The sequence below is a fragment of the Nicotiana tomentosiformis genome, chromosome 1, assembly GCF_000390325.3.
Source record: "Nicotiana tomentosiformis chromosome 1, ASM39032v3, whole genome shotgun sequence".
NCBI classification, from domain to species: Eukaryota; Viridiplantae; Streptophyta; class Magnoliopsida; order Solanales; family Solanaceae; genus Nicotiana; species Nicotiana tomentosiformis.
The window spans coordinates 81,376,277-81,398,096 of record NC_090812.1 but is presented as its reverse complement, the minus strand read 5'-3'; positions in this window follow the sequence as shown (position 1 = coordinate 81,398,096).

The window sequence follows — 21,820 nt, the reverse complement described above, 5'->3', positions numbered from 1 at the left end:
TGATAATAGAATCTGATGCAACTACCTCTATCCTAGAAGGAAGGCATAATATCTGGCCTGGCCTCCCCTTTTATGGCGACCTCTACCTGTCCGACCTCCACCCCTAGCTGGCTGAGCATGTAAGGCGATAGCTGGTGCTGTAATCATATCTTGAGGACCCGGTGGAACACGCAGTGCCTGAGATATCTGTAGAGGTGCACCTCTCCTGAATCTGGTGCAATCCCTCACCAAATAATGAGTGTCGCCACACTCAAAACAAGCTCTCGGAGGATGTGGCTGCTGTGACTGGCTCGGGCATGATCGACTGGACTGACCACTGGAAGCACCCCATATAGGAGGCACACTAGACACTAGCGGTGCATAATAAGGATCCTGTGGCCTAGTAGTGGCTGGAGCATCGCTGGCGGCTTGAAGTGCTGAATGAATAGGGTGACCCATATAACCCCTGCCATGACGAGTTGGTGCTGGGGCACGAGTACCACTGTAAGTGCTAGACTCTTGAGACCTCTTGGTCTCTCTCTCCTCTCTGTCCCGATTCAGCATGCCCTCCAACCTCTTAGCAATCCCTACTACCTGATGGTACGCAATATCCATCTCCAACTCTCAGGCCATGCTCAATCTGATGCTGGGGTTGAGCCCCTCAATAAACCGACAGACTCAATCTTGGACAGTAGCAACCAAGGCTGGTGCATGCCTGGCCAAGTCACTGAATCAGACCGCATACTATGATACGGTCATAGAGCCTTGGTGTAATTGATCAAACTCTGCGCGCCAAGCATCTCTGAGACTCTGGGGAACATACTCCCTTAAGAACATATCTGAGAACTGAGTCCAAGTGAGCGAAGCTGCCTCAGCCAGACTATCCAACTTGTATGCACACCACCACTGATAGGCCGCTTCTTTAAGATGGAATGTAGTGATAAAAACTCCACTAGTCTCCGCAACACCCATAGTACGGAGGATACGGTGGCACTCCTTAAGAAAACCCTGAGCATCCTCTGACGTCAAGCCACTGAAAGTAGGTGGGTGGTACTTCTTGTACCTCTCGAGCCTGAGCTGCTCTGCCTCAGAAGCTACTGCCCTAACCTCAGGATGAACTAGAGCTACTGGCTGTATCGGTATGATCTCTGGATCCTGGTCTACCTGAACCCGCTGCTCTAAGGTACCATCGACGGGAGTCTGTGCTCCTCCCCCGACCTGAGATGCGGCAGGAGCAAGAGGTATCAATCCTGCCTGAGCCAAGGTGCTGAACATGCTCAGAAACTGGGCTAGAGTCTCCTAGAGAGATGGTGTAGTAACATATGTCTCAGGTGCCTGTCCTCCAACTGGAGCTACTGGTGGCTCATCTGTGGTAACTCGTGCGGGTGCTCTGGCTGCACCACGTAGACGTCCTTGGCATCTACCCCAGCCCCAGCCTCTTGCAGCTCTAGCAGGGGGCGCGGATGTCTGATCGTCTGATCCAGCTGTACATGTCCTCACCGTCTGTGAGAGAATAGAAAGACAGAAGTTTAGAGTCCGAAGTCAAAATCTCGCACGATAAGGAATCAAAGAAAGTGAAACTTTTCCTAATAGTTCCATAGTATCCCAAAGATAAGTACAGACATCTCCGTACCGATCCGCGAGACTTTACTAAACCTGCTTGTGACTCATAACACATATAAACCTAGAGCTCTGATGCCAACTTGTCATGACCCTATTTTCTCCTCTGTAGGATATCGTGATGACACCTAGTCTATAAGACTAGGTAAGCCTAACAATTTGCGGACTTAATGAATAATAAACTGAACTCCAATCTCAACATAGGATATATAAATATAAAAGTACCCCTCAATATTTACAACTCCCAAAATCCGATGGAAACAAGCCACAAGCTTCTAAGAGCAAATACTAAGTGTCTCTATACATCAGAGTCTAAAGAAAAATAAGAAAAATAACATAGTAAGGATAGAGAGGGACTCCGAGGTCTGCGGATGCTGGCAGATATACCTTGAAGTCTCCACGTGCGGTCTAACTCACTGGTATCTGGCTTGGTAGGAAGAACCTGGATCTGCACAAAAAAATATGCAGAAGTGTAGTATGAGTATACCACAACGGTACCCAACTAGTGCCAAGCCTAACCTCGGTAGAGTAGTGACGAGTTCAGGTCAGGGCCCTACTCGTTTAAAAGAAAAGTATGGCAGAAGATATAATAATATTTTGAAATGACTAAGAATTTAAACAATAAGAAGTTTCAGAAAAATATCAGCACAGTAAATAGAGGTAAACAACAGGGGCACTCCCGAGGTACCGCCTCATAGTCCCAAATGTAAATATGCACGGCAGGGGGGATCTCCCGAGGTACCGCCTCGTAGTCCCAAAGTAAATATGCAAGACAGGGGGATCTCCCGAGTAAATGCCTCGTAGTCCCAAAGTAAATATGCAGTAGAAGGGGGGATCTCCCGAGTAAACGCCTTGTAGTCCCAAAGTAAATAAGCAGTACAGGGGGATATCACGAGTAAATACCTCGTAGTCCCAAAGTAAATATGCAGTGTAGGGGGATCTCCCGAGGAACCGCCTAGTAGTCCCAACGTATATATGCAGCAGATAACCAAAGGAACAATGAATTTATGGCAAGAAAAATTACAGTTAAAGTTTTTAATTTAAATCAAGGGAAGCATGTAATTCAACTAAGCATATTGCACAAATTTGCAAGTAAGGGTTAAGGTACGTAGACATGCGGCACTAGGCTAAACATGATCACTACATATGCTAAGGCAACTCAGCTAAGGAATTTAAAAGAAGACAACTCAGAAAGAACCGAAATTTTCCACAGTTAGCCCGTGTACGCACTCGTCACCTCGCATACACGATGCCTACATATCACAAATGGTAACAACAGTACCAAAACCTAAGGAGATCCCCCCCCCACAAGATTAGACAAGTCACTTACCTCAATACTCGCTCAATCAATTGATAATGATGCCTTTCCCTCGATTTTCCGACTCCGAATGACCCAAATCTAGCCAAAAGAAATTACATCTCATGAATAAAACTACAAGGAACTAATTTAAATCATAAATTTACGACTTTAGCAAAGAATCGAAAAATTATCCCAAATCGTCGATCCGGGCCCACATCACGGAATCGGATAAAAGTCACAAATTACGAACACCCATTCGACCACAAGTCCAACCATACCAAAATTACTAATATCCGATATCAATTCGACCCTCAAATCCTCAAATTAAACTCTCCAAATCCCTAGCCTCAAACTCCCAAATTTCACCTTAAATACACACTAACTAGGTGGGAAAATAAACGGGGAAGCAAAGTTATTGATAAAAAAAATAAGCACAAGGGACTTACCTCAAGAAATCCCTCGAAAATTCTCTAAAGAAATTGCCAAACCCGAGATCAAAATGTTAAAAATGAGCAAACATCGCGAACCTTGCATTTAAGTGTTTTGTCCAGCATTTTCGCTTCTGCGGACACTTAGCCATATTTGCGGCGTCGCAGTAGCGACAGCCTACCCGCATCTGTAGTTCACTCGCTCATGCGGCCTCCCGTTCCGCTTTTGCGGTCCTAAATCCTCTTCTGCAGACTCGCTTCTGCGAGACGAAGGCTGCTTCTGCGGAGCCCCTCATGCCAGGCCCCTTCCGCTTCTGCGCTGCCTCCTTCGCATCTGCGGTCTCGCAGATGCGGAACTTTCCTCGCATCTGCGACCTCTGCCCACACTACTCCAGACCGCTTATGCACCCAAATGCTCGCTTTTGCAGGCTCGCACATGCGGTCAACCTTGCGCAGGTGCGATTACACCAGAACCAGCCAGCACTAGAAAATCTTCTAAGTCCCAAAATTGATTCGTTAACCATCCGAAACTCACCCGAGGCCCTCGGGACCTCAACCAGTTATACCAACCAGTCCTAAAACATCATACGAACTTAGCCGAGCCTTTAAATCACATCAAACAACGTTAAAAACACAAATCGCGCATCGATTCAAGCCTAATGAACTTTAAAACTTCAAACTTCTACATCCGATGCTGAAACCTATCAAATCAAGTCCGATTGTCCTCAAATTTTGCACACAATTCATAATTGACATTACGGACCTACTCTAACTTGCGGAATCAAAATCCGACCCCGATATCAAAAAGTCCACTCTCGGTCAAACTTCCCAAAATTTATCGAATTTTTAACTTTCGCCAATTAAAGCTAAAATGACCTACGGACCTCCAATTCAACATCCGAACATGCTCCTAAGACCAAAATCACCTTACGGAGCTATAAGAACCATCAAAACTCAATTCTAGAGTCGTCTTCATACAGTTCAAACTGTGGTCAATTCTTACGTCTTAAGCTTCCATTTTAGGGACTATGTGTCCCATTTCACTCCGAAAACAAAATAAATCCTCCCAGCAGGTTACATAACCACTAAATGAAGTAGAGAGAGCAATAAATAGGGGTTCAGGACTGCTACTCTCAAAATGACCGAGTATAGAGATACAACAAAATATTCGAGAAGAATCAATCACTGAAAATAATATACTATTGAAAAATCCAAAATTTAAATATCCGTAGTTATAAATTCATAATATTTGCGTTCTTCAATAATTTTTTATTCTTTTTTGGTAGAGGCTGTAACTAGTGAGAAAGGAAAATATGTATAATTCTATTATTGTTTGTTAAATTTAATTCTATTGATTACGAGAGAATTTTTTTAATTATTCGTGATTAGCATTAATTTAACAACTGCTGTAATAGGAAATGTTTATCATGAATCTGTAATATATGTAGAAAGTAATTATGCTTAATGAGCGATAATTTAGTATTTCAAAAATTTGTGGCTGCAATTTTAGAAAATTTTCCAACTTTTGGTAATATGTACAAAAGAACAAAAGTTGGGTCAAATTGGACGGGTTGGGTTATCATCTATTATTTAGCTCATCTCGACCCAACCCAACTTAGCCCGTATAAACTTTGGGCAAGGTTGAGCAAGTAATTTTTTCGTTCCTATACAATATTTGAAACATATTTACCAAAATTATTCTAATTTTGTATATTACCTGCCTTAAATAAGGATTACTTATAAATTATATACATTCCACCTTAAAATGCTCTAAATCCATTATTAATGCCTTCAATCAAGAGATTTAGTTACACCCTTTTACTTTTTTCTCTCCTCTCTGCTCTCTCTCCTCTTCTCTCTATAATATTCACGTATGTTGGTCTTTTTGTCTCCCCAACCACCATTACCAATACCAATACAAATACTCCATGGTTATCATCTTCTGTTTCGGTGCCTTAGTGTCACAATTACCCGCCGGTCCTTTTTTTTTTCCCCTCTTTTCGTTGTAATAGATTATTTTCAACATTAATCAATCGTAATGAAACTCCTTAGCTAGATTACCATTTTGGTCAAACAGTATTTTCAATTGGGGAAAACTCTAAAAGAGTAATGACCAGATTAGTACACAAGAATATGAAACTGACAATTTAATTATTTTAGGTGGTGCTGGAATAAGTGACATCCGCCGCGACCACGTAGCTTTATCTTTTAAAATTTCAATAAGCGTGGAATTGCTGCTCTCTTTCCCTTTTATAGACTTTGATAATGTCGATGAAGCGGCAACCACAAGAGGATCCCAAATCTCGACAGCAAGATATGCAACCAACTAAAATGGATGACAGTCCGATACTCATGGTTCTGTTTATAGGACTTCCTGTTAATGATACTTGTGTCGTATGAGTGACATGTTGGATTACTTTAAGCTTGGCATTTTATAGAACACTTGCACTACTAAATCACAATAATTATGTTTCCCAAGGAATCAACAATTATTCATCAGCATAATCTAAAAGAGAACTTCTACCGAATCTAAACTTCATTGCATATTTATATTCAAACTAAACACATAAAATATCTATCTCTAAGAACAACATATGGTACATAAACATACAAATTAAAAACAAATTTCGTACAAATTTAATGCAAATTTGAATATCTACAACAACATACATAGTAATAACAAATTTCATACAACTAATTATATATTATATAACTTATTTACAACTTATCTACAACTTTCATACATTATTTCTACCCAGTTAAATATAACTACAATATTATACAACTTAAATATAATTTTTATACAAACTTTATACAATATGTCTTTTGTATATTTGTATCTGATTTATACATAGTAAAAACTAATTTCATACAACTAATTATTACTATGTATAAGGATGAGAAATAATTGATTCCTTATTCAATTCCTAATATAAAGTAATACTCATTTAATTTCTAAAATGTATATAATTGGTAAATTGTATATGCCTATGTAATTAAATTGAAACTTGAGTAGGGAGGGTAATAAAGTTTTAAATAATATATAGGAAAGTAAAAATCCCGTTGAATAATGACCAATTTATTAGCTCAACCCATTTTGACCCGCCCAAATTTAGCCCAAACCGCCCATTTGCCACCTCTAGTTATACCTCAATCGCAGCCATTTTTTCCCTTCACTTCATTGGCAAAACAATATCTCGCCCAAAATGCACTTTTTGATATAGGGCTGGAATTTGAGAGGGGAAGAGAAGGACGCCGAAAATGGTGTTTTCTCCGGCCACAAAACCCTAAAACAAAATTCTGTTCTCAAAACTTTGATTAAAAGAATGTTAGCATTTAATCGTAACTAATAAAATAACGTTACTTAAAGCTAGGCGTGTCAATCACTGAGTAAAATCGTAGTTACAACTAATATGTCGTTACCTGAATAACGTTTGGACATTTTATTAAAGTTTAATAGAGGATAATTAAACGTTAATGGAGACTCCGTTATAATCTTATGCCGAAACAACTGATTTAAAAAGTAAAACTTTACAAACGCCGTTTGCTGACAGTATTTTGCCCGTTGAGATTATTGAATAAGATATATCAATAAAAATTTATTGCAACCTATGTCTGTATGCTACTTCTGAAAATTTTGAAAAAAAAAAGCTGTATTATCTTTATGAATTAGTTTATAAAATAGACTATTTAAGTAAAAATATTCTACCAAGAGAAACTACTAATAGCATTCAGAGAAAACACTGCAGCCAATAATCTTCTTCTTCTTCTTTTGAAAGCACCAGGCATTTGCACAAATGGCCTTTTTTACGGCTTTAAATTATATTTTCCCGTTGGCCAAGTGGGTTGAATTTGTTTGTAAAAAATCATCCAAACTAATTTTAAAGGTAATTCAGCTATATAATTTCAACTGAATAAAAAAAAGTGAATGATAGAAATAGGACACTTCGATTCTACTGCTCCCTCCGGTTCACTTTAAGTAAATTTTTTTTTATAGTTCACAATATTTGATTTTTTCCAGATATCAAGAAGGAATTAACTTTTCCTTTCCCAAGTTGCCCTTGGAATAAAGAGCCTAGGAGTAGTTTGTTATATTTTTAATAAATAAATTACGGTTAATATGGTCAATTTTATTGTTAATTAATGCTAAAAGGTGAATTCCTTAATATGTGTGAAAAAACCAAAAAATCACTTAAAGTAGATTGGAGGAAGTATTATTTTTTTGACCTCACTTGCCCCGTGGGCACACTTTGAGATTGTTTTGTGTAGTCGTATAAGATAATTAATTATGGTATAAAAATTTGTATTGAGTTAATACATTATTTGGCTGCGATTTCAGATGTAAGATAATTAATTCATGCATTATTTTATACACAAGTTGGGGTGCATTATAAAAATCAATTATAATACATTTTCAATTAATTATGAAAATTATTTTAGTCCTCTAACTATGTGTAACGACCCGGCCGGTCGTTTTGAGTGTATTAGCCCCGATCCCCTGTTTACTGCTTTCTCCGTACCTTTTTCAGCTTACGTGACTTGCCAGGAGATTTTTGTTATGGTTTCGGAGTGAATTGAGACACTTAGTCCTTAAAACGGAAGCTTAAGTCTTAGGATTATTGACCGTAGTTGGAACTGTGTGAAGACGACTCCGGAATGGAGTTTCGTCGGTTCTGTTAGCTCCGTTGGGTGATTTTGGACTTTGAAGCGTGTCCGGAATGTGAATTGGAGGTCTGAGCTAAATTAGGCTTGAAATGACGAAAGTTGAATTTTTGGAAAGTTTGATCGGTAGTGGACTTTTTGATATCGGGGTCGGATTACGATTCCGAAAGTTGGAGAAGGTCCGTAATGTCGAATATGACTTGTGTGCAAAATTTGAGGTCAATCAGACGTGGTTTGATAGGTTTCGGCATCGGTTGTGGAAGTTTGAAACTTTGAAGTTCATTAGGCTTGAATCGAGGTGTACTTCATATTTTTAGCATTGTTTGATGTGATTTAAAGGTCCGACTAAGTTCGTATGGTGTTTTAGGACTTGTTGGTATGTTTGGTTGAGGTCCCGGGGGCCTCGGGTGAGTTTCTGATGGTTATCAGATCATTTTTGGACTTAGAAGATTTTCTGGTGTTGGGCTGGTTCTGGTGTAATCGCACATGCGCAGGGCTCCCCGCAGGTGCGAGCAATATGGAGCAGAAGCGAAGTTGGGTGGATTGGTCAGGGGTCGCAGGTGCGTGGAAAGGCCGTATCTGTGATGCCTGCAGATACGCAAGGCTGACCGTAGGTGCGAAGTCAGACCGCAGAAGCGGACAGGATTCCGCAGACGCGCACCCGCAGGTGCGGAGGAAGAGGGGAATAAGTGGTTTGCACAGAAGCGCTCATTTTTTCGCACAAGCGCATGCGTAGGTGCGAGCCCAGGCTCTACAGGTGCGGAAATGCCTGGGCAGTGTTTAACTCCGAAGGGCTTCGTGATTTTTGTCATTTTGGACTTTGTAAACTCGGTTTAGGGCGATTTTCGAGAGATTTTTTGGGATTTGGGCCATTCGAAGTCGGATATTCGTAGAAAAGACATTATTACCGATTGATTGAACTTGGTTCGAGGTAAGTGGCTTGCCTAACCTTGTGTAGGGGAAATCCCCCTTAGGATTTGGTACTTTTGTAATATGTGAGCGCCGTGTAGGTGAGGTGACGAGTACGTACACGTGCTATTTGTTGTAAAACCCGATTTATTTTACTGAGTAGCAACCTGTTTTTCCATAAATTTGAGTTATGCCGTTTAAATAAGTACTAGTCTATTTTCATTCTTAATTGAGCTATTCCAATATGTGTAGTTATCTTGTTTAGTCTAATACCGCATGTCTACGTGCTTTAACTGCTCATTTGAACTCTGTGAAGCATGCCTAGTTAATTTTCTGCTTTTCCTTGTTCTTTATCAGTATAACTGTAGAAATCTTGCTGTTAACTGTTGTATTTATCGGTTGAGATGTGTTTTTACTTTTGAGACTATAAGGCGGTTCCTTGGGAGTTCTCCCTGCACATTTAATTTTGAGACTACGAGGAGATTCCTCGGGAGTTCTCCCTGCATATTTACTTTTGAGACTACGAGGCGGTTACTTGAGAGTTCTCCTTGCACATTTACTTTTGAGACTACGAGGCGGTTCCTCGGGAGATCTCTCTGCATATTTACTTTTGAGACTACGAGGCGGTACCTCAGAAGTTCTCCCTGTATATTTACTTTTGAGACTACGAGGTGATTCCTCGGGAGTTCTCCCTATATATTTACTTTTGAGACTACGAGGCGGTACCTCGGGAGTGCTCCCTATATATTCATTTTGGGACTACGAGACAGTATCTCGGGAGATCCCCTGCAGTTTACCCCTGTGTGTTATACTGTTGCCATGCTGTGTTTCCTTTTGTTAAATTCTAGTCTCTTATTATACTGTATATTCTCCTGCCTTATTTATTATTTACTAATGGGCCTGACCTGACCTCGTCACTACTCGATCGAGGTTATGCTTGGCACTTACTGGGTACCAATATGGTGTACTCATGCTACTCTTCTGCACATGTTTTATGTGCAGATCCAGGTACTTTATATCAGCCTCGCTACTAGATGAGAGTGCTTGCTGCTGTACGGAGACTTCAAGGTACATCTGCCGCGTCCGCAGACCTCGGAGTCCCTCTCTATTCTCTCCTATGTCATTTACCTTTCGTATTTCTTTTATTAGACTATGGTATATAGAGATTCTAGTTTCCTTCTGTAGCTTGTGACTTATGATGTTTCGGGTTTTGGAAGGACTGTGTATTTATAGAGTATTGGTTATTGTACATGCCGAGTGGTATTGTTACTAGTTACTCAGTTATCCACTCCTGTTAGTTGCTAAGGTTTATTTTCGTTTTGTTATTTCCGCAATTTGTTAGGCTTACCTAGTCGTAGAGACTAGGTGCCGTCATAATATTATACAGAGGGAGTTTGGATCGTGATAAGTTGGTATCAGAGCTCTAGGTTCATAGGTGTCATGAGTCACAAGCAGATTTAGTAGAGTCTCGCGGATCGGTACAGAGACGTCAGTATTTATCTTAGGGAGGCTATGTAACTGTTAGGAAAAATTACACTTCTTTGATTCCTTGTCGTGCGAAATTGTTGACTTCGAAATTCTAAACTTCTGTATTCTATTCTCTCACAGATGGTGAGGGCACGTACATGCGGATCTAATGACCAGGCTCCTGCGCCCCTTGCTAGAGCCGCGAGAGGCTGGGGATGGGGTAGAGGCCGAGGACGTCCACGCGGTGCAACTAGAGCACCCGCACGAGCTGCTACAGAGGAGCCCCCAGTAGCTCCAGCTGGAGGCAGGCACCTGAGATACCTGTTGCTGCACCAGCCCTCAAGGACACTCTAGCCCAATTTCTGAGCATGTTCAGCACCTTAGCTCAGGATGGATTGATTCCACTTGCTCCTGCCATATCTCAGGCCGGGGGAGGAGCACAGACTCCCGTCACTCAGGTCGACCAGGTTTCAGAGATTATACCGATGCACCCGATAGCTCCAACTCATCCCGAGGTTAGGGCAGCAGTTTTTGAGGCGGAGCAACTCAGACTTGAGAGGTACAAGAAGTGCCACCCTCCTACCTTTAGTGGATTGGCGTCATAGGATGCCAGGGTTTTCTGGAGGATTGTCAACGTATTCTTCGTACTATGGGTGTAGCGGAGTCGAGTGGGGTTTCATTTACTACATTCCAGCTTAGAGGAGCAGCCTATCAGTGGTGGCGTGCTTATGAGTTGGGTAGTCCGGCTGAGGCAGCTTCACTTACATGGACTTAGTTCTCGGATATATTTTTGAGAGAGTATGTCCCTCAGAGCCTCAGGGATGCATGGCGTACAGAGTTTGAGCAGTTGTGCCAGGGAGCTATGACTACATCAGAGTATGCATTTCGCTTCAGTGATTTGGCCCGACATGCACCGGCCTTGGTTGCCACAGTTCGAAAGAGGGTTCATCGGTTTATTGAGGGACTCCACCCTAGTATCAGGCTTAGCATGCCTGGGAGTTGGAGATGGATATTTCTTATCAGCAGGTTGTGAGTATTGCTAGTAGATTGGAGGTATGCTTGCTCGGGAGAGAGAGGATAGGGAGGCCAAGAGGTCTCGAGAGTCTGGCACTTATAGTGGTACTCGTGCCCCAACTGCAGTTCTCCATGGTAGGGGCTATGGGAGTCACCCCGTTAATTCAGCTCTTCCAGCCGCTAATGGTATTCCGGTCCCTTCTATGCCCCAGGAGCCTTATTTTGCACTGCCAGTATCTAGTGCACCTCCTGCACGGGGTGCTTTTAATGGTCAGTCCAGCAGACCTGGCCCGAGCCAGTCACATCAGCCATGTTCTCCGAGAGCTTGTTTTGAGTGTGGAGACACTCACCATATGGTGAGGGATTGCCTCAGACTTAGGAGGGGTGCACCTCCACATACTTCTCAGCCACCGCGTGCTCCACCGGGTCCTCAGGCTATGATTCCAGCACCAGCTACCGCTCCACCTACTCAGCCAGCTCGAGGTGGAGGTCTGGGAGGTCGAGGTTGCCTTAGAGAGGGAGGCCAGGCCATATATTATGCTCTTCCTGCTCGTACAGAGGTAGTTGCTTCCGACTCTGTCATTACAGGTATTGTTCCGGTCTGTCATAGAGATGCATCGGTCTTATTTGATCCATGCTCCACTTATTCCTATGTGTCCTCTTATTTTGCCCCGTATTTGGGCATATCTCGAGATTCTTTGGGTTCCCCTGTTTATGTGTCTACTCATGTGGGAGATTCTCTTGTTGTGAACCATGTGTACCGGTCGTGTTTGATTGCTCCTAGTGGTTTTGAGACCAGAGCCGATTTCTTATTACTCAGTATAGTAGACTTTGATATTATCTTGGGCATGAACTGGTTGTCGCCCCATTATGCTATTCTTGATTGTCATGCTAAGACCGTGACGCTGGCTATGCCAGGATTACTGCCATTAGAGTGGAGAGGTACCTTAGAGTATACTCCCAGCAGAGTTATTTCATTTCTTAAAGCTCAACGAATGGTTGAGAAGGGGTGTGACGCGTATCTAGCTTATGTGAGAGATGTCACTATTGATACCCATATAGTTGAGTCAGTTTCAATAGTTAGGGACTTTCCAGATATGTTTCCAGCTGATCTTCCGGGCATGCCGCCCGATAGAGATATTGATTTTGGCATTGATTTGTTGCTGGGCATTCAACCCATCTCTATTCCTCCGTATCGTATGGCTCCTCCTGAGTTGAAGGAGTTGAAGGAGCAGTTAAAGGAGTTGCTTGATAAGGGCTTCATTTGGCCTAGTGTGTCAACTTGGGGTGCTCCTGTCTTGTTTGTGAAGAAGAAGGATGGCTCTATGCGTATGTGCATTGATTATCGCCAGCTGAATAAAGTTACAGTGAAGAAAAAGTATCCATTGCTACGTATTGATGATTTTCTTGTTCAGTTACAGGGTGCCAGAGTGTTTTCCAAGATTGAATTATGTTCAGGCTATCATCAGTTGAAGATTCGGGAGCCAGATATCCCGAAAACTGCTTTCAGTATGGTCACTACGAGTGTCTTGTGATGTCATTTGGGCTGACCGATGGCCCAACAACATCTATGCACTTGATGCACAGTGTGTTCCGACCCTATCTTGACTCCTTAATCATTGTGTTTATTGATAACATTCTGGTGTACTCCCGGACTCGGGAGGATCATGAGTAGCACATGATGACTGTGCTTCAGACCTTGAGAGAAAAGAGGTTATATGCAAAATTTTCAAAGTGTGAGTTTTTGCTAGACTCAGTGGAATTCTTGGGTCATGTAGTATTGAGTGATGGGATCCAGGTGGATACGAAGAAGATTGAAGCAGTGCAGAGTTGGCCCAGACCGTCCTCAGTTATAGAGATCCGAAGTTTTCTTGGTTTGGTGGGGTATTACCGTCGATTTGTAGAGGGTTTTTCATCTATTGCAGCACCTATGACCAGGCTGACCGAGAAGGGTACTTCGTTCAGGTGGACAGATGAGTGTGAGGAGAGCTTTCAGAAGCTCAAGACATCTTTGACTACAACCCCAGTATTGATATTGCCTTTAGGTTCGGGGTCTTATACAGTATATTGTGATGCGTCGCGGATTGGTCTCGATGCGGTGTTGATGCAGGACGGTAGGGTAATTGCCTACGCGTCCAGATAACTGAAGGTGCATGAAAAGAACTATCCTATCCACGACCTTGAGCTAGCAGCTATTGTTCATGCCTTGAAGATTTGGCGGCACTATTTGTTCGGTGTCCCTTGTGAGATTTACACCAATCACCGGAGTTTGCAGTATCTGTTTAAACAGAAGGATCTTAACTTGCGTCAGTGGAGGTGGTTGGAGCTGCTTAAGGATTATGATATCACCATTTTGTACCATCCGGGGAAGGCCAATGTGGTGGCCGATGCTTTGAGTCGCTGGGCAGAGAGTTTGGGGAGTTTAGCATATCTACCAGCAGCAGAGAGACCATTGGCGTTGGATGTTCAGGCCTTAGCCAGTTTTTTAGATTGGATATTTCTGAGCCGAGTCGAGTATTGTCTTGTGTGGTCTCTCGGTCTTCTCTTTATGATCGTATCAAGGACCGTCAATATGATGACCCCTATCTGCTTGTCCTTAAGGACACGGTCCAACACGGTGACGCTAAGGAGGTCATCATTGGGGATGATGGTGCATTGAGGATGCATGGCAGGTTATATGTGCCCAATGTAGATGGGTTGGATGAGTTGATTCTCTAGGAGGCTCATAGTTTGCAGTACTCCATTCATCCGGGTGCCGCGAAGATGTATCAGGACTTGAGACATCATTACTAGTGGAGGAGAATGAAGAAAGATATAGTGGAGTATGTAGCTCGGTGTCTAAATTGCCAGCAGGTGAAGTATGAGCATTATCGGCCAGGTGGGTTGCTTCAAAAGTTAGAGATTTCGGAGTGGAAATGGGAGCGGATCACTATGGATTTCGCTGTTGGACTCCCACGGACTCAGCACAGGTTTGATGCAGTTTGGGTGATTGCCGAGAGGCTTACCAAGTCGGCTCATTTCATTCCTATGATGACTACCTATTCTTCCGAGCATATGGCTCGAATTTATATCCGCGAGATTGTTAGGCTTCAAGGCGTACCGGTATCTATCATCTCTGACCGGGGTACACAATTTATATTACGATTCTGGAGGGCTGTACAACAGGAGTTGGGTACCCGGGTTGAGTTGAGCACAACATTTCACCCTCAGACGGACGGACATTCCGAGCGCACTATTCAGATACTGGAGGATATGCTCCGTGCTTGTGTGATAGATTTTGGGGGTGCTTGGGACCAATTCTTGCCACTTGCGGAGTTTGCTTACAATAACAGTTATCAGTCGAGCATTCAGATGGCACCATATAAGGCCTTATATGGGAGGCGATGCCGGTCTCCAATAGGTTGGTTTGAGCCCGGTGAGGCTAGGCTATTGGGTACAGACTTGGTTCAGGATGCCTTGGAGAAAGTTAAATTGATTCAGGATCGACTTCGTATGGCCCAGTTCAGACATAAGAGTTATGCGGATCGGAAGGTTCGCGATATTGCATTCATGGTGGGAGAGCGGGTCCTGCTCTGGGTGTCACCCATGAAGGGTGTTATGAGGTTCGAAAATAAGGGCAAGCTGAGCCCAAGGTTTATCAGCCCATTTGAGGTGTTGCGGCATGTTGGGGAGGTTGCTTATGAGCTTGCCTTGCCTCCCAGTCTAGCAGGAGTTCATCCGTTATTCCATGTTTCTATGCTCCAGAAGTATTACAGTGATTCGTCTCATGTGTTGGATTTCAGCTCAGTCTAGTTGGACAAGGATTTATCTTATGTTGAGGAGCCGATGGCTATTTTGGACAGGCAGGATCGAAAGCTGAGGTCGAAGAAGATTGCTTCCATGAAGGTTCAATGGAGGGGTCAGCCGGTCGAGGAGGAGACTTGGGAGACCGAGCATGATATGCGCAGCCGCTATCCTTATCTTTTCACCACTTCAGGTATGTCTCTATGCTCGTTCGGGGACGAACGATACTGTTAAGAGAGGGAGGATGTAACGACCTGCCGGTCGTTTTGAGTGTATTATCCCCGATCCCCTATTTACTGCTTTCCCCGTACCTTTTTCTGCTTATGTGACTTGCCGGGAGGTTTTTGTTGTGGTTTCTGTCATGACCCAAACCTATGGGCTGCGACGGGTACCCGGTACCTTACTCAACCGAGTACCAGCGTAACGTATCTTTCGTATCATACTATCATAGGTAATTGAGCCAGAGAGGCTGTCGTGAGATAAGTAGAATAAAACATGAGGAAATACTCAATATAGGGTGACCCAACTTGATATACTGACTTATACATATGACGTACTGGCCTATAAGGCCATACCAGTATCCGTATACATGACATTTGTTTACAAGCCTCTAAGAGTACATAAATATCATAAAGGTCGGGACAGAGCCCCGCCATACCAAACAATACATATTCAAATCATACTGACCAAATAGGCAACTCCGGAGCAAGTGGAGTGCACAAACACCTTCTGCTGAGCTAATAGCCTACTAGGAGAACTCTCAACTTGTCTATCGGGACCTGCAGGCATGAAACGCAGCGTCCCCAGGCAAAAGGGACGTCAGTACAAATAAAGTACCGAGTATGTAAGGCATGACAGTAGTATATAAAAGACATGAAAGAAACATGGAGTAAAAAACTCAACCTGAAATTCTGAATAGCTCTGTGAATCATGAAAATTTATAATGTCATGTATGTGCGTATAAATATCATACCATGCATAGGTATATGCATTCATAACATCATCAAGCCTCTTAGGGCATCCCATCATATCATCTCGGCCACCGTGGGCAAAATTATCAACGTATACCAGCTGATCGGGTGGTGATGCGTATATAATGCCATAACCTCTTCCCATATCCCATATACATATAATATACGCATATATAACGCCTTTTGGTCATGGGTCAATGTACATGTATAAATGCATGAAATGCATAAGAAATACGTTAATAAGATTTCTCGAATATTATAAAATCAATATGCCTTTCAGACAAACTTTATCAAATACATATTTTTCTAAGACCCATGAACAGAGGATATAATAATAATTCACATGGAAAATCAAGAATATAGACATCCCTAGTATTTCTATGAATAGATTCATTTATGAAAGTTGCGTATTTGCTCGTTTCGTTTGTATCGTACGGATCGTGCCAAAAGCAAAGAAGGGATAGCCTTAACATACCTTAACTCCGTTGAGTCCTTAATACCTTCCAAGAAATTCTTCAAACAACTCAATTCGATCTACCACATCATAAGGAGATTCAAAATCAGTGCTGAGTAAAGGCTAAGTCTTTAACTTAAACTAGTAGCTCGTTTACGTAAATTTGGGCAGCATCTCCCCTGTAACTAGGCCCTCCTCCAATACCATATACCAAAAATAACAAGAACACAATAATAAAAAAATGTAAGCATCATTTTCCAACCTTATCTCCATCACAATATACAACAAAACAGCCCACACACCCTAATCACTTCATATATAAAACGACAACCAAAGTAGTGTCAAACAAGTTAAAAAATATAACGACGAACGACCATCCCACTATTCTGTAATTATGTGGTGTTTCTCCACACCATTTTTCCTCCAAAACTCCATTAAATATTAGAAAAATATACAGCCCAAAGGCAACACGAAACAGCCCACAAAACAGTCCACTTCATATCAAATAACTCGAACTCGCGGCTTCCGATCACCGTCCAGTGAGTTCTAACTATTAGGAAACGAATTTATCAACATTAATTGATATTTAAACACTTAAATGCATAAAATACACGTTTTCTTAACTATGAATTACCTTCCAAAACTCAAACTACAAAGAAAAAGAGAGGCGATATAGCGATACTTACGTCGTAGGGATTGTTTTAATATTATCGCTTCTTGATTCCGTGCCCAGGATGATAATATTGTTTGAAGCTCTTGTAGAGAGCTTAAGAGTAAAGTTAGGGGTTTTATTTGGGCGAGATCCCTGGAAAAATTGAGAAAGAGACGAGATGGGATGTAAATATCCCATTTTTTTAAAAAGTCAAAAAGATGCTACTTGGCACCCTATGATTGACCCTTCTTCCAACGCTTATAATATTTTTCTGGGTGTCGTATGAACGAACGGTTAAGAGAATTGGAAACTATATTACAAACCTTCAATTTGGTATATAATATCTACCAAAAATACATTATATAGCACATGAAATTTATTTCTCAAAAAGCTCTGTTACAAGGCAAATCCTTAGTCGGTTTTTCCGCAACTTTAATCCGATTTTTTCCAAATTTCATATTTTCTATCCAAATATCATATATAGCCATATTATGACTTTAAAATCATTTAAACTATGATTAAAAAGTCTTATATTCATTATGTCACCTTGAGACGCATAGGGTGTAATAGGTTTGGAGTGAATTGGGATACTTAGTCCTTAAAACGGAAGCTTAAGTCTTAGAATTTTTTACTATAGTTGGAACTATATGAAGACGACTTCGGAATAGAGTTTTGTCAGTTCGTTTAGCTCCGTTGGGTGATTTTGGACTTAGGAGTGTGTCCGGAATGTGAATTGGAGGTCTGTAGCTAAATTAGGCTTGAAATGGCGAAAGTTGAATTTTTGGAAAGTTTGACTTGTAGTGGACTTTTTGATACCGAGGTTGGATTCCGATTCTGGAAGTTGGAGTAGGTCCGTAATGTCGAATATGGCTTGTGTGCAAAATTTGAGATTAATCGGACGTGGTTTGATAGGTTTCGGCATCTGTTGTGGAAGTTTGAAACTTTGAAGTTCATTAGGCTTGAATTGAGGTATAATTTATGTTTTTAGCATTGTTTGATGTGATTTAAAGGTTCGACTAAGTTCGTATGGTGTTTTAGGACTTTTTGGTATGTTTGGTTGAGGTCCCGGGGGCCTCGGGTGAGTTTCGGATAGTTATCAGATCATTTTTGGACTTAGAAGATTTTCTGGTGCTGGGCTGGTTCTGATGTATTCGCACCTGCGCAGGGATGCCCGCAGGTGCAAGTAATATGGAGCAGAAATGAAGTTGGGTAGATTGGTCAGGGGTCGCAGGTGTGTGGAAAAGGCCGCATCTGTGATACCCGCAGATGCGTAAGGTTGACCGCAGGTGCGAAGTGAGACCGCAGAAGCGGACAGGATTCCGCAGGCGCGCACCCGCAGATGTGGCCCATTCATCGCAGGTGCGGAGGCAGAGGGGAATAAGTGGTTTGCGCAAAAGTGTTCATTTTTCTGCACAAGCACATGCGCAGGTATGAGCTCAGGCTCCGCAGGTGCGGAAACGCTTGGGCAGTGTTTAAAACCGAAAGGCTTCGTGATTTTTGTCATTTTGGACTTTGCAAACTCAATTTAGGGTGATTTCTGAGAGCATTTTTGAGAGATTTCTTGAGATATGGGCCATTTGGAGTCGGATATTCATGTAAAAGGCATTGTTACCGATTGATTGAGCTTCGTTCGAGATAAGTGGCTTGTCGAACCTTGTGTGGGAGAAATTCCCCTTAGGATTTGGTATTGTTGTGATATGTGAGCACCGTGTACGTGAGGTGACGAGTACGTACACGGGCTATTTGTTGTAAAACCCGATTTATTTTACTGAGTAGCAACCTGTTTTTTCTTAAATTTGAGTTATACCGTTTAAATGAGTATTAGTCTGTTTTCATTCTTAATTGAGCTATTCAAATATGTGTAGTTATCTTGTTTAGTCTAATACCGCATGTCTACGTGCTTTAACTGCTCATTTGAAATCTGTGAAGCATGCCTAGTTGATTTTCTACTTTCCTTGTTCTTTATCAGTATAACTGTAGAAATTTTGCTGTTAACTGTTGTATTTATCGGTTGAGCTGTGTTTTTATTTTTGAGACTACAAGGCGGTTCCTTAGGATTTCTCCCTACATATTTACTTTTGAGACTACGAGGCGGTTCCTCGGGAGTTCTCCCTGTACATTTACTTTTGAGACTACGAGGCGGTTCCTCGGAAGTTCTCCCTGCACATTTACGTTTGAGACTACGAGGCGGTTCCTCGGGAGTTCTTCTTGCATATTTACTTTTGAGACTACAAGGCGGTACCTCGGGAGTTCTCCCTATATATTTACTTTTGAGACTACGAGGCAGTTCCTCGAAAGTTCTCCCTGTATATTTACTTTTGATACTATGAGGCGGTACCTCGGGAGTGCTCCCTGTATATTCATTTTGGGACTACGAGACGATATCTCGGGAGATCCCCTGTGGTTTACCCTTATGTGTTGTACTGTTGCCTTGCTGTGTTTCATTTTGTTAAATTCTAGTCTCTTATTATACTGTATATTCTCCTGCCTTATTTATTATTTACCAGTGGGCTGACCTGACCTCGTCACTACTCGACCGAGGTTAGGCTTGGCACTTACTGGGTACCGTTATAGTGTACTCAAGCTACTCTTCTGCACATGTTTTGTATGCAGATCCAGGTATATCATATTAGCCCCGCAACTAGCTGAGAGTGCTTGCTGTTGTACGGAGACTTCAAGGTACATCTGCTGCGTCTGCAGACCCTGGAGTCACCCTCTATTCTCTCCTATGTTATTTACCTTCCGTATTACTTTTATGAGACTCTGGTGTATATAGATTCTAGTTTCCTTCTGTAGCTTGTGACTTACAATATTTCGGGTTTTGGGAAGACTGTATATTTATAGAGTATTGGTTATTGTAAATGCCTAACGACATTGTTACTAGTTACTCAGTTATCCACTGCTGTTAGTTGCCAAATTATATTTTCGTTTTGTTATTTTCCGCAATTTGTTAGGCTTACCTAGTCATAGATACTAGGTGCCGTTACGACTTATACGGAGGGAGTTTGGGTCGTGACACTATGCCTTAAAAATCAAACACATCCTCCAATATTGAACAATTATCATTTTCATCCTCCTACCTCAACCTCCGGTGATTGACCGGCAACTTTGGAATTGTTGACCGATCATTAAAAGGGTTAAGATGTAATTTCAGTTATATTCTCAATTAATGAGTACCTTAATTAATATTATACATCAATTTACCCCACACGTCTCATCCGTTAAGTAACTCAAACGTTTTTATGCACAAAAATGCAAATAAAATCATAACATTAAAAGACTATGAGTTAAATCAAGACAAAGCCTATGTGCAGTGTCCCTCTATTTAGCAAAATCCTTATCAGTTTAATAAAGAAAATAACCTACTAACAGCAAATCTTGTCAATTGAAAAAGAAAATAGCTACTAGAATGCAACAACGAAAAAATAGCCAATAGTAGCGTAAAAGCACCAAAAAGGAATATGCCAGAATTACACCAAAAACACTAGAGTGCACCAGCAGACACAGACACAGTTTACAAAACATGCACTAAAAAAATATCAACTTCCCTATAAATTGCACTAGAATAATGGAGCACTAAAGCTTTCTCGAATAAATAAATGCAATATTTAAGAATCTAAAGTCAAAAAAAAAAACAATAAACTTACTAATGAAGTTTCCCAACATTTGAACTTGATGTTTTCTTTCCACATGATCTACTATTATGCCCAATATAATGGCAATTTTTGCAGGTACAATGAATTGATCTCTTCTTTGATAGTCATTTATCTAATTTTCTTCTCCTTTTAATTGGTTTTCTACCTCTCTTCTTCTCCGTTTCCTCATTAGGGTGTACAATTGAGTGATCTACAACTGGCCATTGCTCTCATCAGGTACTAGATATATCTTTTTAGAGTAAGTTTTCACATAGAATTCTTTAATGAGTAGAGGATGAACAAATTTGGTAGGATCTTCACTAATATGAGTCATGCAGCATAGTGCATGTTTGCATGGCACTCCACTTATTTGCCATTCTCTATATTTACAAGACATCTCCTTTAAATCCACCACATAATTTTTCAAGTCGTGCACTTCAAACAAGTGTTCATTAGCCCTGAAACAAATCAACTTCCGTCTCTCCTTCTCACCTTTAGTTATTCTTTCTCTCACTTTTGGTGGAATGAGAGTATCCAAAGCAAGATCTTTTTCATGCCTTTGTTGAAATCTAGTCATAGTTTTCCTTATGATCCATTCCAACATATTAAGAACTAGTTTCTCTCTAACTTTCACCATAAATGCGTTGAAAGACTCAGTCATGTTATTTGTAACATGATCACTTTTTACATGTTCATCAAATTTATGCGTGGCCCAACTCCCAAGTGATTCCTTGCAATTATATAGTAACGACCCGATTGGTCGTTTTACTTTCTAGATCTCCGTTTTCCCAAATAAGACTCATCATATGTGCTTTTACTATTTTATGACTTGCAGGGATGGTTAGTTCGAGATTTGAACAGGTTCGGGTTGAAATAGGAATACTTAGTTCCTTAATATTGGCTTTAAAGGGGTACGTTTGACTTTGGTCAACAATTCTAGTAAACG